The sequence below is a fragment of the Gossypium hirsutum genome, chromosome A01 (assembly GCF_007990345.1).
Source record: "Gossypium hirsutum isolate 1008001.06 chromosome A01, Gossypium_hirsutum_v2.1, whole genome shotgun sequence".
NCBI lineage: Eukaryota > Viridiplantae > Streptophyta > Magnoliopsida > Malvales > Malvaceae > Gossypium > Gossypium hirsutum.
This window is the reverse complement of record NC_053424.1, coordinates 105,167,112-105,181,273: the sequence shown is the minus strand read 5'-3', so window position 1 is coordinate 105,181,273 and position 14,162 is coordinate 105,167,112. Positions and strand designations below refer to the sequence as shown.

General features: G+C 36.9%; 1 non-coding gene across 1 annotated transcript; it reads left to right on the top strand.

Moving 5' to 3' along the window:
- Positions 1 to 12,683: 12,683 nt before the first annotated feature.
- On the top strand, positions 12,684 to 12,790 carry LOC121207297 (small nucleolar RNA R71). Its single transcript, XR_005902393.1, has one exon. It is a non-coding gene; the product is annotated as a small nucleolar RNA R71 (small nucleolar RNA).
- The last annotated feature ends 1,372 nt before the right edge of the window (positions 12,791 to 14,162 follow it).

Genomic DNA, 14,162 nt, shown 5'->3' with positions numbered 1-14,162 from the left:
GATCGTGACAATAGGCTTGCCTCACGACTTCAAGGTTCTTAAGCACATGTTTGAAGGACGAAAGAATCCACAAGCCCATTTAATGCAATATAACAACTACATGAATGTGCTGGGAGCATCAGACGCTGCCAAATGTAAAGCCTTCTTTACGATGCTAAAAGCAAGCTCCAAGGATTGGTACCTTTCTCTTCCACAAGGCTCAGTTTGCAACTTCTCATAGCTAGGGAAAATGTTCTTGAGAAGATTTTGGGTCTTCTGAATAATCATGGATACACCCATGGGGCTAATCTCGATGAAGTAGCAACAGGGTGAGTCCCTTCAATATTGCATAAAAAAGGTTCTATGCAACTACACTCAACATAAAGAACTTAAAAGACCAATTGGCAATAGATGCCTTCATCATGGGGGTGCAAAACAACCATGTGTAGTAGTCATTCACAGACAAAAGGCTGCACTACCTAACAGACCTATACAAATGGGCTCATAAGTTCGCAGAGGCAGAAAAGATCAAAAGGGCTTCACGAATCAATTTTCAAAGGGGGGATAGACAATTCAGGAACAACGAAGGACACTGCGCTAGGCAATCCCTTAGCAACAAGTCTCTGCGAGTCAGGATCGGTAGGCCACACAGTGCCTCAGCCTAAGGTGATGTAGTTAGAAACCCACAAAGGCACCAATAAGAGTACACAAGGCGTTACACCCCAAGGTAGGTTCGAAGCTTACACCCCATTGAATGCCACGCAAGCTTACATCCTTAACCAGGTGAAGAGTCTGGGCATCCTCCCTAAACTGCCCTCAATAAAAAGTACCGGTAGAAGAATGTATTCCAGTGACCGGTGCACCTTCCATGATGACATAGGGCATAAGAAAGAAGACTGCTTCACATTAAAAGATGCCATAGAAGTTGTCCAGAACGGCGAACTTGTTAAGTTCATAAACCAAGGAGGTCCGTAGCAGGGCCAGAGTTTGCAGGGACTGGACCCTAAAGGAAAGCAAAGAGTGCGAGGAACCATCCATGTAATAGTAGGCATAGGTGACGAGTGGATGCAGTCAAGTACTAAGAGGTGAGCTCACATAGGCGATGTGATGTCGCTTAATACCTCGAAGAAACCGTGACACCAGGAACTATGGAATGTAAAGTTTGAAAGTGGTGACAATAATTTAATCTGTGATAAGGATGGCAACGACCCAATGGTGGTTTCGGTTGAGATCACAGAGTTCAAAGTTAGAAGGATACTTGTCAACAGTGGCAGTACAATAGAAGTGTTATCTTAGGGAGCATACAAGAAAATAGGCTTGAAAGAGCAATCCCTATTCGCAACCAACCCTTTGTACAGTTTTACGAACCATCCTGTCGAAGCAAGTGGCACTGTCACATTATCAGTCACTCTAATAAACGATAAACATACAACTATGGCGTGTGTCTAGTTCTATATGGTCGATCACCCGATGGCATATAACGCCATCTTTGGTAGACCAATCATTCGAATGGAAAAGATGGTGATGGCGACCTACTATATGAAGATCAAGTTTTAAACAAATACTAGCATTGGCTTCTTGGGATCCAACCAGCGCACGACGAGGCAGTGTCACATGTTGTCTATGAGGCAAGCAAAACAACTTCTAATCGAAAAGCAGAGTTCGTAGGATAAACCATCAATTTAGATGACTTAGATGTAAGGCAAGAACATTGAGATACAAAACTCGAGGGAACAGAATACACAGAGACCCTACAGCTATTTTACTGCAATAAAGAAAGAACTGTCAGAATTTTGTCAACACTGAGTGAAAAAGAAAAGATTTTACTGCTCAAATATCTAGGGGGAATTCTGACGTCTTCGCATGGTCCGTAACACATATGCTAAGCATGGAAACATAGGTAATAGTGCACAGGTTAAATGTACTCCCAGAGGCAAAGCCCATAAAATAAAAGAAGAGAAAGTTTGCACCATACGTAATTGAAGCAGTAAGACAGGAGGTCGCCAAGCTGTTGGCCGTCGGATTTATTAGAGAGGTGGAGTACTCAGATTGGATTTCGAATGTGATAATGGTAAAAACGACGATAGGAAAATAGAGGATGTGTATTGACTTCACCAACCTAAACAATGCATGACCCAAATACCATTTCCCCTTGCCATCAGAAGATCGCCTGGTGGACGTCTCTACAGGGTATAGGTTAATGAGCTTCATGAATGCCTTCTCAGGCTACAATAAAATCCTATTAGGTCGAGGCGACCAGGAGAAGATGGAACGACAAAAAAAAATGTTCAAGTGTACACAATCACAATAAGTAATAAAGTGACAAGTAAATGTCGCGTTATCGTACCCACAGGGACTGTAAAAGAATTATTTATGAAATTAATTGTAAAAACCTTTGGTGAGGTAAAAATAATTTGGCTTTAAAAGATGGTCAAAAACTAAGTAAATGATTAAAAATAAAACAAAGGATTTCTAACGCACAGTTTCAAACAAGATTTAATCAAGGTAACATACTTGTGTTGGATTAATCATATTCATTTAACTTAGAATTATTAAACTCATGTTTACACTGTTACAAATAAATTCACAGCAACCCAGTAATTTGCTAACTTATGAAAAAATTTACATACAAAAATCCATTCATCTTTTGACATATCCCTATGTCAATTCAACCGACTAAACAGATTCTAGCAAGCAAACATGTTATTGCACATACATACTCATTAAATTGAACCAATCTCTTGCATATCCCTATGTCAATTCAAACGATTAGTTAAATCTAATAAGCATATAAAAGACTTTTTGAAGTAACAAGGCATCCCTACCTTGAAACAATTTAATTACAATAATCTTGCACGTTTTACAAGGCAATAATATCTCCAGATACATTGCTAATTTACCCTTCAGCTACCTTAGAAGAATAAACATGCACTGATTAAGTACTGTGTCAATTAATTACAATTTCAATCCGTTTAAATAATTAATTCATTAGTTACCTCATAGTCGTAATGCAAGAATAACTTAGACATGATTTTACTTAACCAAGCAATTTACCGAGGCCTATAACAGTATAAACATCATTTTAACAATTCAAGCAGGTAAAATATTATCAACCCAACACAAACATAATTTAAGCTGAATTGTTTAAAGTAACCATTTCAATAGCATAAATATTCATAAACATGTTCTTCAAAACAACAACAAAAATTAAAGAGTTAGGGAACAAGAGGCAAATCCGGTGTTTCTCTGTGGCTTGACTGGTTGCTCCGCTCTTCGTTCTTCGTTGGCCTTGGCTATCAAGGTGGCTTATGAGCACCTAATTTCTGCTCCAAAATGGCTGATAGAAGCCTCTTTCCCAAGAGAAGAAATCGTCACTTGAACAAGAGGGAATGAAATGGAAAAAAAATGAGAGAAAAGTGAGAGAGGGAATGAGAGAATGATGTAAAGTGAGTGATGCTTTGAATGATCAGCAAGGGGTGGATTTTATAGCTGATTGTGGCTGATATAAATAGAAAATTCCAGCATCCAAAGAGATCTCCCTTGGCCAGCCACACACATGGCAAATTTGAGAGTTTCAACTTTGCTATTTTAAGCTTGGAGCAAATCTACAAAGCCATAATTTAAGGTGGGGTTTGAATGCAATTTAGAAGTCTTTTGAGGGCCTTTTTGCAAGAATATTTAATCAGATAAAATGCTGGTTTGGGTCAGAATATGGATGGTTCTGGGCTGCCCATTTAGTGGCTGGTTTGGTTCACTCAATTTGGCTCGACCAGTGCAGTTCAACTGGACCCTTTCTCCATAATTAATTTAAAAATAATTTATTTAACCCACATTAAATGGGGAATAAATTAAAATTAATTTAATTATGAATTAATACACATTTTTGGACCGTCTTACGCTAGAAATTAAAGTGCCTCAATACTTTAGATCGCTTCTCGATTTTGTGTTTTCAGCAGTGTCAGCCGAGCCAATTTTCGACCTTTGAGCGAATCTGTCGAAAATAGTCAAAATTAATTAGAATTAAGAATAAAATTAATTAAGTTCACCATGTTCATATTTTTAACATGATTTAATTATTTTATAATATTTAATTATTTTTTTGACAAGAATTTAACTGGATTTGCATGAATTTAAGTAAAATTGGGTATGAAAAAGCATATAAATTTTTGTGTTTCCACACCCCCAAAATTAATTCATTGCTTGTCCCAAGTAATGCAAAAATGTTGAAAAGAATCTATTGGAAGCACCTTTTAAAAATTCCTTCAGAACAACAATTTTCCTAAAATTATGAGTTTAAAATACTTATGCTCAAAGGCAAGAAATCTGATAGTTATGCTACTTAAGTATACATATTATTCTAATTAAATTCAACAACTTATTATAATAGCAAAATTTAGACTAAATGCTTTTGTAACAAAGACATGTTAAGCCTTACCAATTTGATTTTTATTCCTTTATTCAAGACTAAGCTGCAATCATTAAGCTTAACATATGTCTTCATATGTTGATCGTAGCAATTTCTTTCCACTAATGTAGGTAGCATGAGGACTTTGAATCAATAGGTCTTCATCAAGGTTGTAATGTGGCTAGGCTAGGGGTAGGTGAAAGATGGATAAATTTTGGTTTAAGAAACCCTAGACTCAGTGTCAATCGAACCTTTAGAATTTTTACCTTCGAGACACCAACTTGACTTTCATATCTCTTTTGTACATCTTTTTCAAATACATGTGCTCTTTTTTTAATTAACACGAGTGCTTACTTTGTGTACTGCAATTCTCGAGCAATTGATACTTCTTTTCAACTCGCCCAAACTTATTTTCAAAATACATCTTGAATATTACTGAGTCTAGTGTTTGGCACAATTTTAAAATCACTAAGTGAAAAGTAATGGCTAATTATTGTAAGGTTCAAAATAAAATTAGGCCATATAGTCTCAAAGTTGGTTTCAAAGGATAAAATTTTACCATGGTGGGCTTGAAAGGCTCAAACAGTCCAAACAATAGTTTCCTAAATCATTTCCAACGTGCTCCCTAGGATTTTGCCTCAAGAAACTACTAAATCAATTCTAAAGACTTAAACTGTCATGCATACCTAACTTTCCTAAAGAACTAAAAATTTTATAGTACAAATTTACATGCTTTATTAAAATACATTCATGTCATTATTAAACTAACATAATAATTTATTGAAATAATAGAACTTTATTCATACTCAAATTGAGCATACTTAACAAAATTCAAAGTTTTGAACAAAATATATCCTAATCATAATTACAAGAAAAATTTTATTCTGAGTAAAAATAATTCAAATTTTTGGTCCCCCAACTTAAAATGAACAATGTCCTCATTGTTTAAAGTGAATAGATACTATACACCAGGTAGGATTTTAGAAAAGAGAAGGTGAGTCAATTTGGCTGCTTAAGTACCAAGCTCTTTCTAAATCCAATCCTAGACATGTATATATCATTGCGACACTTTATACTTTTTGACTTGTTCACATTTTATTATTGATTTTCCTCTCTTTTTTTTATTATGCAAAAAATAAAAGATTCCTAATTAAACTTAATCCTAAAATGACCTAAGAACAGAAATAAAATAAAGTCAAGATCCCCCCTTTATTTATTTGCAGACCCTTCTGAATTTGACTCATCTTTTGCTCCATCACTATCGCCTTTGCATGAATCGCTTTGCTCTTTCTTTGATAATGGACTACATGGTTCAAATATGAAATCTGGAAACTCAGGCACAAAAATAAACGGGTCATTGTATATTTTATTAAAAGCACTTCTCATTGATCATCCCTTATTTTTTAGTATCTCTAGTATGCTTGTTGCTGCCATTGCATATTTTCATTAAGTCCATCAATTTTGATAGCTCATCTCGAAGGTTTGGGCTAGGCAGTTGAGCTCTAAACATTGAAGTTTTAGCATCAGGTTTAGCTTCTGGCTCCACCGATTCTACCTTATTAGGGACTTCAAATGATTGCATCGTGGGATCTTCTTTTTCATCAGGGTCCTCCATTTCCTCACTTACTTCAACTTGTTGCTATAAAACCGAGTCTCTAGCTACTCGGTAGAGGTCCAAATCTATGATTGTGCCTTGGCTATACCCTGTCTTCCTTATATTTGCGAGAATTTCAGCTTTCAAGAATAGAATTGTTATTGTAAAGGGGAAATGAGCAGGACCAGAGCGTTTAACGACACAATTCCGTATCTCCCTCAAGATGATCTTTCCTACATCAATGGTCTTACCAATTAGGACCGAGTACAATAAGACCATTCACTGTAATGAGATTGTAGTCCCGTGTGAGCTAGGCATAAGGCTGAATCAGTTGAAGTAAAACCATACCTTCACAAGTGGCGTCAAATATTCTCTTCGACAAGTGTGGATTCTTTGTTTTGACACAGTCCATGTAGAACCCTGAACTGTCAGTTCCTTGAGATTTTCTTGCAAATTTTCAAGCTTGATATTGCTCATCAATGTGGAATATTTGTCGTTTTCAAAATCTGGTAATTCAAAGAACTCATTAATAGCATTTGAATTTATCAGTACCTTGATTCCGCAAACTGGAACTTCTGTCCCCAATTGAGTGTTTTAGCAACTTGATGAATACGTGACATAAAGTCTCGGTAGTTGCTCTCATTTAATGTAAAGACTTTTTCTGGATACATCTGTTGATTTTTAAAGATACCTTCGTATCTTACTTTGGCTTTTTCACAGTGGAATTTGTTGTGTTTCATTAATTTGAGCGGAAGCACGAGTTCTCTTGCGAGGCATGTTTAACCTTTTTCTAGAAAATAATAGTAATAATGAAGAAAAAGATAAAAATTTAAAAGGAGGGTTGGAGGGTTTGTGGCTTAGGGTGGATGAAAGGAGAATGTCGCACAAGCAACTAGGGCGTGCAGGCGTGGTGCGTATGGGAGCAGTGATGCACACCAGGGCTGGAAGCAATCAGCAACACGGGTACTCGACAGCAGGTAGGACTTGGGCGTACGTAGGATGGTGCGGAAGGAAGGTATTGCGTGCGGGGTGAAGGCCTGGCGGGAGCTGAGGCTGGGGCAGCTTGAGGCAACGCACGCGTTGTGTGCGCGGGATGTACGTGCAATAGAGTTGGGTGTGTGCTGGCCGACTGCTTGGTGTTGCTGTTGCTAGGGGCTTTAGCAGTTTGGGGTTTTGGTGCTTTGGGTTTTAAGTGCTAAATAAATAGGAAGATGGGTGGTATTTATAGAGGGAGAAATAGGAATTAGAGTAGAATTCTTAAAAAAATTTAATTAATAAAAGTTCTAAGTTCTAATATAGATAACAACAATTAATAATTAGATATGTGCATATTAAATTATTAATTGCTATTTAATTTATTTTAAACAAAGATAAAATGAAATTAATCCTAATTTTATGCTAAGTTGATAAAGATTAATATATAAATTATAAAAGATATAATTATATATTAAAGATTATCATCTTATTATCTTTATTAAAAACTTACCAAATAAAATCCTAAAATTGATAATAATTAATATATATTATAACGGGTATAATTATATATTAATAATAATCATTTTTTTCTTTTTTTTAAACTAAAAACATTTATTCTAGAAGCCTTTTGAAAATATTTTCAAAAAGAGGCATCTAGTTTTTATTATTCACGAAAAGAGCAACCAAATTTTAAAAATACTTCAATTAAGTCCCTAGACTTAATGAAAATTTGAAATTGAGTCGCAATTTAAAACACGGGTCAAAATTGACCTTTTTATTTGAAAAATCAGAGATTAAAATATCTATTTAGAGAATAATTTTTAGGAAAATTATGTTAAAATCAATTCCCAGGAAAGATTGGAGGGGTCACAAGCGGTCTCGCTTGAGTTCCAATCTCCTAGACATAATTTATTTAACATACTAATCCTGAAAATATACCCTAAATTATTTATTAAAAAAAAACATTGGAAAATTTTAAACATCCGATAAAATGATCGAAATTTCATTCCGTTCAATCTTATCTCCCCAATAGTGTTTCCGGCGCTGAGTGTTAACTCGAAAATTACCTCCCTTACCTTGGAGCTCGACAACTCTGTACGGATAGACATGATGAATTGTAAATGGACCGGACCAACATGATTTTAGCTTACCTGGAAAGAATTTTAGTCTGGAATTAAATAACAAAACTCACCGACCTGCTTCAAATTCTTGAACTCGAGTGTGCTTGTCATGCCATTTCTTAAGTCTTTCCTTGAGTAATTTGGCATTTTTTTAGGAGAATAGCCAGAGTTCCTCTAGCTCATTGAGTTGGAGCATCCATTTCTCTTTAGCAAGCTTAGGATCCAAGTTGAGTTGTTGAAGAGCCTAGTAAGCCTTGTGCTCTAACTCTAAGGGTAGATGACATGTTTTCCCAAACACCAACCTGTAAAGTGACATCCCTAAAGGTGTCTTATATGTTGTTCTGTAAGCTCATAGAGCATCATCCAACCTTTTGGACCAATCACGTCGATTTGGGAAAACTACTTTCTCAAGTATGCCCTTGATTTCCTTATTTTCCAGTTCAGCTTGCCCATTCGTCTGCGGATGGTAAGCTGTTGCAACCTTGTGTTTCACTCCGTGCTTATCTAATAACCATTTTAACCACTTGTTCACAAAGTGGGACCCTTCATCACTAATTATAGCTCTTGGGGTTCCAAACCTTGTGAACACGTGTTTCTACAAGAATTTAATTACAACCCTAGCATCGTTTGTCGGATAAGCTTCAACCTCGACCGACTTGGAGACATAGTCTATTGTTACCAATATATACTTGTGACCAAAAGATGGAGGGAAAGGGCCAAGAAAGTCAATACCCATACATCAAACAATTCTACCTCAATGATGTTTGTTCGAGGCATCTCATTTCTGTTGGTGACATTTCCGACCCTTTGACATCGGTCACATCTCTTTACGTATGCATATGCATCCTTGAATAGTGTTGGCCAAAAGAATTCGACTTGCAATACTTTGGCTGCCATAAAAGTACCTCTGAAATGTCCTCCACTTGGAGTTGAGTGACAATGGTATAAAATCTTTTTTACTTCATCTTCTGCCACACATCTCCTGATCATCTGATCTGCACACTTTTTAAACAAATATGGCTCTTCCCAGAAATAGTACTTCACATCATGAAAGAACTTTCTCCTTTGTTGATACGTCTTATCGATTAGCATCAAACCACAAGCTAAATAGTTAGCAATATCAGCAAACCAAGGGGTACTATGGACATGACTTACCTTTAGTATGTGTTCATCTGGAAATATTTCCTGAATTGGTATAATAGGTGAATTCCCTTCTTGCGGCTCCAATCTGGACAAGTGATCTGCTATTTGGTTTTCTACTCCCTTCCGATCTTGAATTTCTAAATCGAACTCTTGAAGTAGAAGCACCCATCGGATCAGTCTCAGCTTAGCATCTTTCTTGGCAAGTAAGTACTTAATTGCTTAGTGGTCTGTATAGACAGTTACTTTCGTACCTACAAGATAAGATCGAAACTTGTCAAAAGCAAATACAATCGCAAGTAGCTCTTTTTCTGTTACCGTATAGTTCAATTGATCTCCTGTAAGAGTCCGGCTTGCATAGTAGATGGGATGAAAAACTTTATTCCTTCACTGGCCCATGGCAGCCCCTATTGCAAACTCGCTTGCATCACACATTAATTCAAATGGCAAATCCCAGTCTATTGTGATGATTATGGGTGCTGTAACTAATCGACTCTTCAAATCTTTGAAAGCCTTTAAGCATTCATCATCGAACTTGAACGTCGTGTCCTTCTCCAATAATTTGCATAAGGGTTTAGCAATTTTGGAGAAGTTCTTGATAAATCTTCGATAGAACCTGACGTGGCCCAAAAAGCTCCTAACACCCTTTACAGATGTTGGAGGTGGGAGTTTCTTGATAACATCTACCTTTGCTTTATCTACCTCGATTCCATGTCTCGATATCCGATGCCCTAGAACAATTCCTTCTCGTACCATGAAATGACACTTTTCCTAGTTAAGTACTAGGTTTGTTTCTTTGCATTGCCTTAGTACCTTAGCTAGATTAGCTAAGCAATCATCATAAGTATCACCGAATACTGAAAATTCATCCATAAAAACTTCCAAGTACTTCTCAACCATGTCAGTAAAAATAGACATCATACATCTTTGAAAGGTAGCAGGTGCATTACATAAACCAAATGGCATACATCTAAATGCAAATGTACCGTACGGGCAGGTGAACGTTGTCTTATGCTGATCTTCTGGTGCTACTGTATTTTGATTATACCCTGAGTATCCATCGAGAAAATAGTAATAGTCTCGCCCCGCGAGTCTATCTAACATATGATCCTAGAATGGCAAAGGAAAGTGATCTTTCCTAGTTGCCTTGTTCAGTTTCTGGTAATCAATGCAAATCCTCCATCCTATAACTGTTCTAGTTGGTATTAACTCATTATTCTCATTCTCTACGACTGTGATACCTCCCTTCTTTGGCATGCACTGGACCGGACTTACCCACGAACTGTCTGAGATGGGATAAACGATACCCGCATCTAACCACTTGATAATCTCATTTTTCACCACGTCCTTCATAATGGGGTTCAGTCTTCATTGTCCATCAATTGTCCCATTTTCGCCATATTCCAGGATAATCTTGTGCATGCATACAGATGGCCTAATACCACAGATATCGGCTATGGTCAATTCGATAGCCTTCTTGAATTGTTTCAACATCAAGATGAGTTTCTCTTCTTACTTAGTAGTTAATTCTACTGAAACAATCACAGGCAAAGTAGAAGCATTACCTAAATAAACGTATTTTAAATGTGAAGGTAATACCTTGAGTTCTAATTTAGGTGGTTCCTCGATTGACGCTTTTGGTTGGGTATACTTCCTTTTCTCTAACTCCAAAAATTCAAAGTGGGATTGCAGATTAAATCCCCTTCTAACAAAGCCAAGTATTCATCCTCCTCTTCATCATTTGGAGGATCTGATGTCAAAATTTGTTCCAACGGATCCTCAAAATAGTTGAGCTCATTTTCCACTAATAAATCCTCTCAGTCGGATACTGCAGAACAATCATCAATTGTGTCAGGAAATCGCATAGACTTAAAAACATAAATGTTACCTGATCATCCTAAACACGCATCATAAGCTCACCCTTCTGCACATCAATAAGGGTCCTTCCGGTTTCTAAGAAAGGTCTTCCTAGGATAATCTACACTTCTTTGTCTGCTTCAAAGTCTAGGATAACAAAATCAGCAGGGAAGATAAATTTATCTACACATACCAATACGTCCTCGATTTTTCCTTCTGGATGTGCTAAGGATCGATCTGCTAGTTGAAGTGTAACCGTTGTAGGTCTAACTTCACCTATCCCCAACTTTCTAAATATTGACATAGGCATCAAGCCTTACCACAATATGTTGCTCCAATGTTGCAAGGTATGGTAAAACATCAAGGATCCTTCAGCTTTGGGGGTAATTTGTCTTGAAGATATGCGATGTATTCCTTCGTCAGAGCTATCGTCTCAAATTTTCCAAGTCTTCATTTTTTGGACAGGATATCCTTCATAAACTTGACGTAGTTCGACATTTGTTCAAGTGCTTCAACCAACGGGGTGTTGAGGTGAAGTTGCTTGACTACATCTAAAAATTTCTTGATTTGAATTTCCAGCTTTTACTTCTGAAGTCTTTGAGGGTAGGGTGGTGGTGGTTTCTTTACTGGAATTGGTTGATTCATTTTTTGCGGTAATTTTGCATCTAACGGAGTTGTTAGTTGATCAGAATTAGCTGGTTCTAGAATTACCTTGTCGGGTTTTTCAGATTCTGGTTCTTGTGCAACTGGAATTTCAACACTTGGTTGAACTTCCTCTGAGTCTTGAGCATCAGCTGGCTCCTTTTCAGCTTCGATAGTGTTGGGCTCTATTGTCTTTCCACTCCCCAATGTCAATGCTTTGCAATGCTCCTTCCCTAGATTCTTCAGATTCTCCGTATCACTAGGTAAAGCACCTTGTGGTCAGTTCCTGAGTTCAATAGCCAGCTGGCCCACTTGATTCTCCAAATTCCTTAGAGTGGCATCATTTTTTTCCATGTACGCCTTCAATAAATTCTCTAAGCTATTGGATGATTCGGCCTGAGTTAATTTCTGAACTTGTTGGGAAAAACTAGGCAGCTGAGTCGGTCTAGGTTGAGTGTAGTTGTTACTGGTTCCAGCCCTTTGGTTGCTCTAGGAAAAATTCGGGTGGTTCCGCCACGATGGGTTATAGAAGTTGGATTGCAGTCCTTGCCTTCCTTGGTTTTGGTTCTGGTTACCCATGTAATATACGGATTCAGGGTTTGATGGACATTCTTCGAACAAATGTCCCTCCCTATAATAAACACAGGCTATACTCTCAAATTGGTGAGGTGGTTGGGCTGCAAAACTATTAGACCCATTAGTGGTAAGATTCTTAAGCATTGAGGATATTGAAGATACCTGAGATGTAAGTGAAGTTAGAGCGTCCACTTCATGTATTCCAACGACTCATCGTCCTGACGTGGCTTGATTGGTTGGCCATTGATAATTGTTACTGGCGATCCTCTTAATGAATTCGTAAGCCTCATTATAGGACTTAGAAAGGAGAGCACCGTTAGCAGAAGCATCCACTACCATCCTCGTGTGAGCATTAAGACCATTATAAAATGTCTCAAGTTCGATGCAATGCGGGATTTCATGATGAGGGCATTTCCATAATAGCTATTTGTATCATTCCCATGCCTCATACAAGGACTCATCATCCATTTGTTGGAAAGTAGTGATCTCGTTCCTCAACTTAGCATTCTTACTAGGCGGGAAATACTTCATGAGGAATCTTTCGGCTAACTTTTGCAATGTAGAAATTGAGTTTGGTGGTAATGAATTCAACCAGGCTCGAGCTCTGTCCCTTAGTGAGTACGGGAATAGCTTCAATTGTAATGCATCTTCGAAAACTCCAGCTAATTTGAAAGAGTCGCTCACCTCCATAAATAGTCTTATATGAAGATGAGGATCCTCTGTAGGCATTCTACTGAATTGGCCCACCGTCTGAAGCATCTGGAACATGACTGGCTTCAGTTCAAATTGTTGTGCCTTGATTTTGGGTCTCCTAATACCCTGATTAAGATCATTAAAAACAAGCATTGTATACTGTCTCAAGGCTCTATCCCTATCATCAGCAATAAGGATAGGATTTTGAGCAATCTTTGCTCCAATTCCTTGATTCATATTCTCAAAATTCATTCCTTCAGCCCTTCTCTGGTTCGCTTGTCTTCTTTGCTGTCAGAAAGATTGTTCAATCTCAGGGTGTATAGGGAGTAGGCCAATAATTCGGTCAATACTCATAAACACCTGAAATAATCATAGAAAATTAATTAAGTTAAAAATTAAATAGAAAAATAAACCAAAATGTAAAACTAAAAAATTCAAAAATAATGACTTTTTGAAACAGTGCCCGGCAACGGCGCCAAAAACTTGGAATGACGGAAAAAATGTGCAAGTGTACACAATCGCAACAAGTAATAAAGTGACAAGTAAATATCGAGTTATCGTACCCACAGGGACTGTAAAAGAATTATTTATGAAATTAATTGTAAAACACTTTGGTGAGGTAAAAATAATTTAGCTTTAAAAGATGGTCAAAAACTATTTAAAAACTAAATAAATGATTAAAAAAAAACAAAGGAGTTCTAATGCACAATTTCAAATAAGATTTAATCAAGGTAACATACTTGTGTTGGATTAATCATATTCCTTTAACTTAGAATTATTAAACTCATGTTTACACTATTATGAATAAATTCACAGCAACCCGGTAATTTGCTAACTTATGAACAAATTTAGATACAAAAATCCATTCATCTCTTGACATATCCCTATGTCAATTCAACCGACTAAACGGATTCTAGCAAGCAAACATGTTATTGCACATACATACTCATTAAATTGAACCAATCTCTTGCATATCCCTATGTCAATTCAAACGATTAATTAAATCTAATAAGCAAATAAAAGACTTTGTGAAGTAACAAGGTATCCCTACCTTAAAACAATTTAATCACAATAATCTTGCAAGTTATGCAAGGTAATAATATCGTCAGATACATTGCTAATTTACCCTTCAGCTACCTTAGAAGAATAAACATGCATTGATTAAGTACTGTGTCAATTA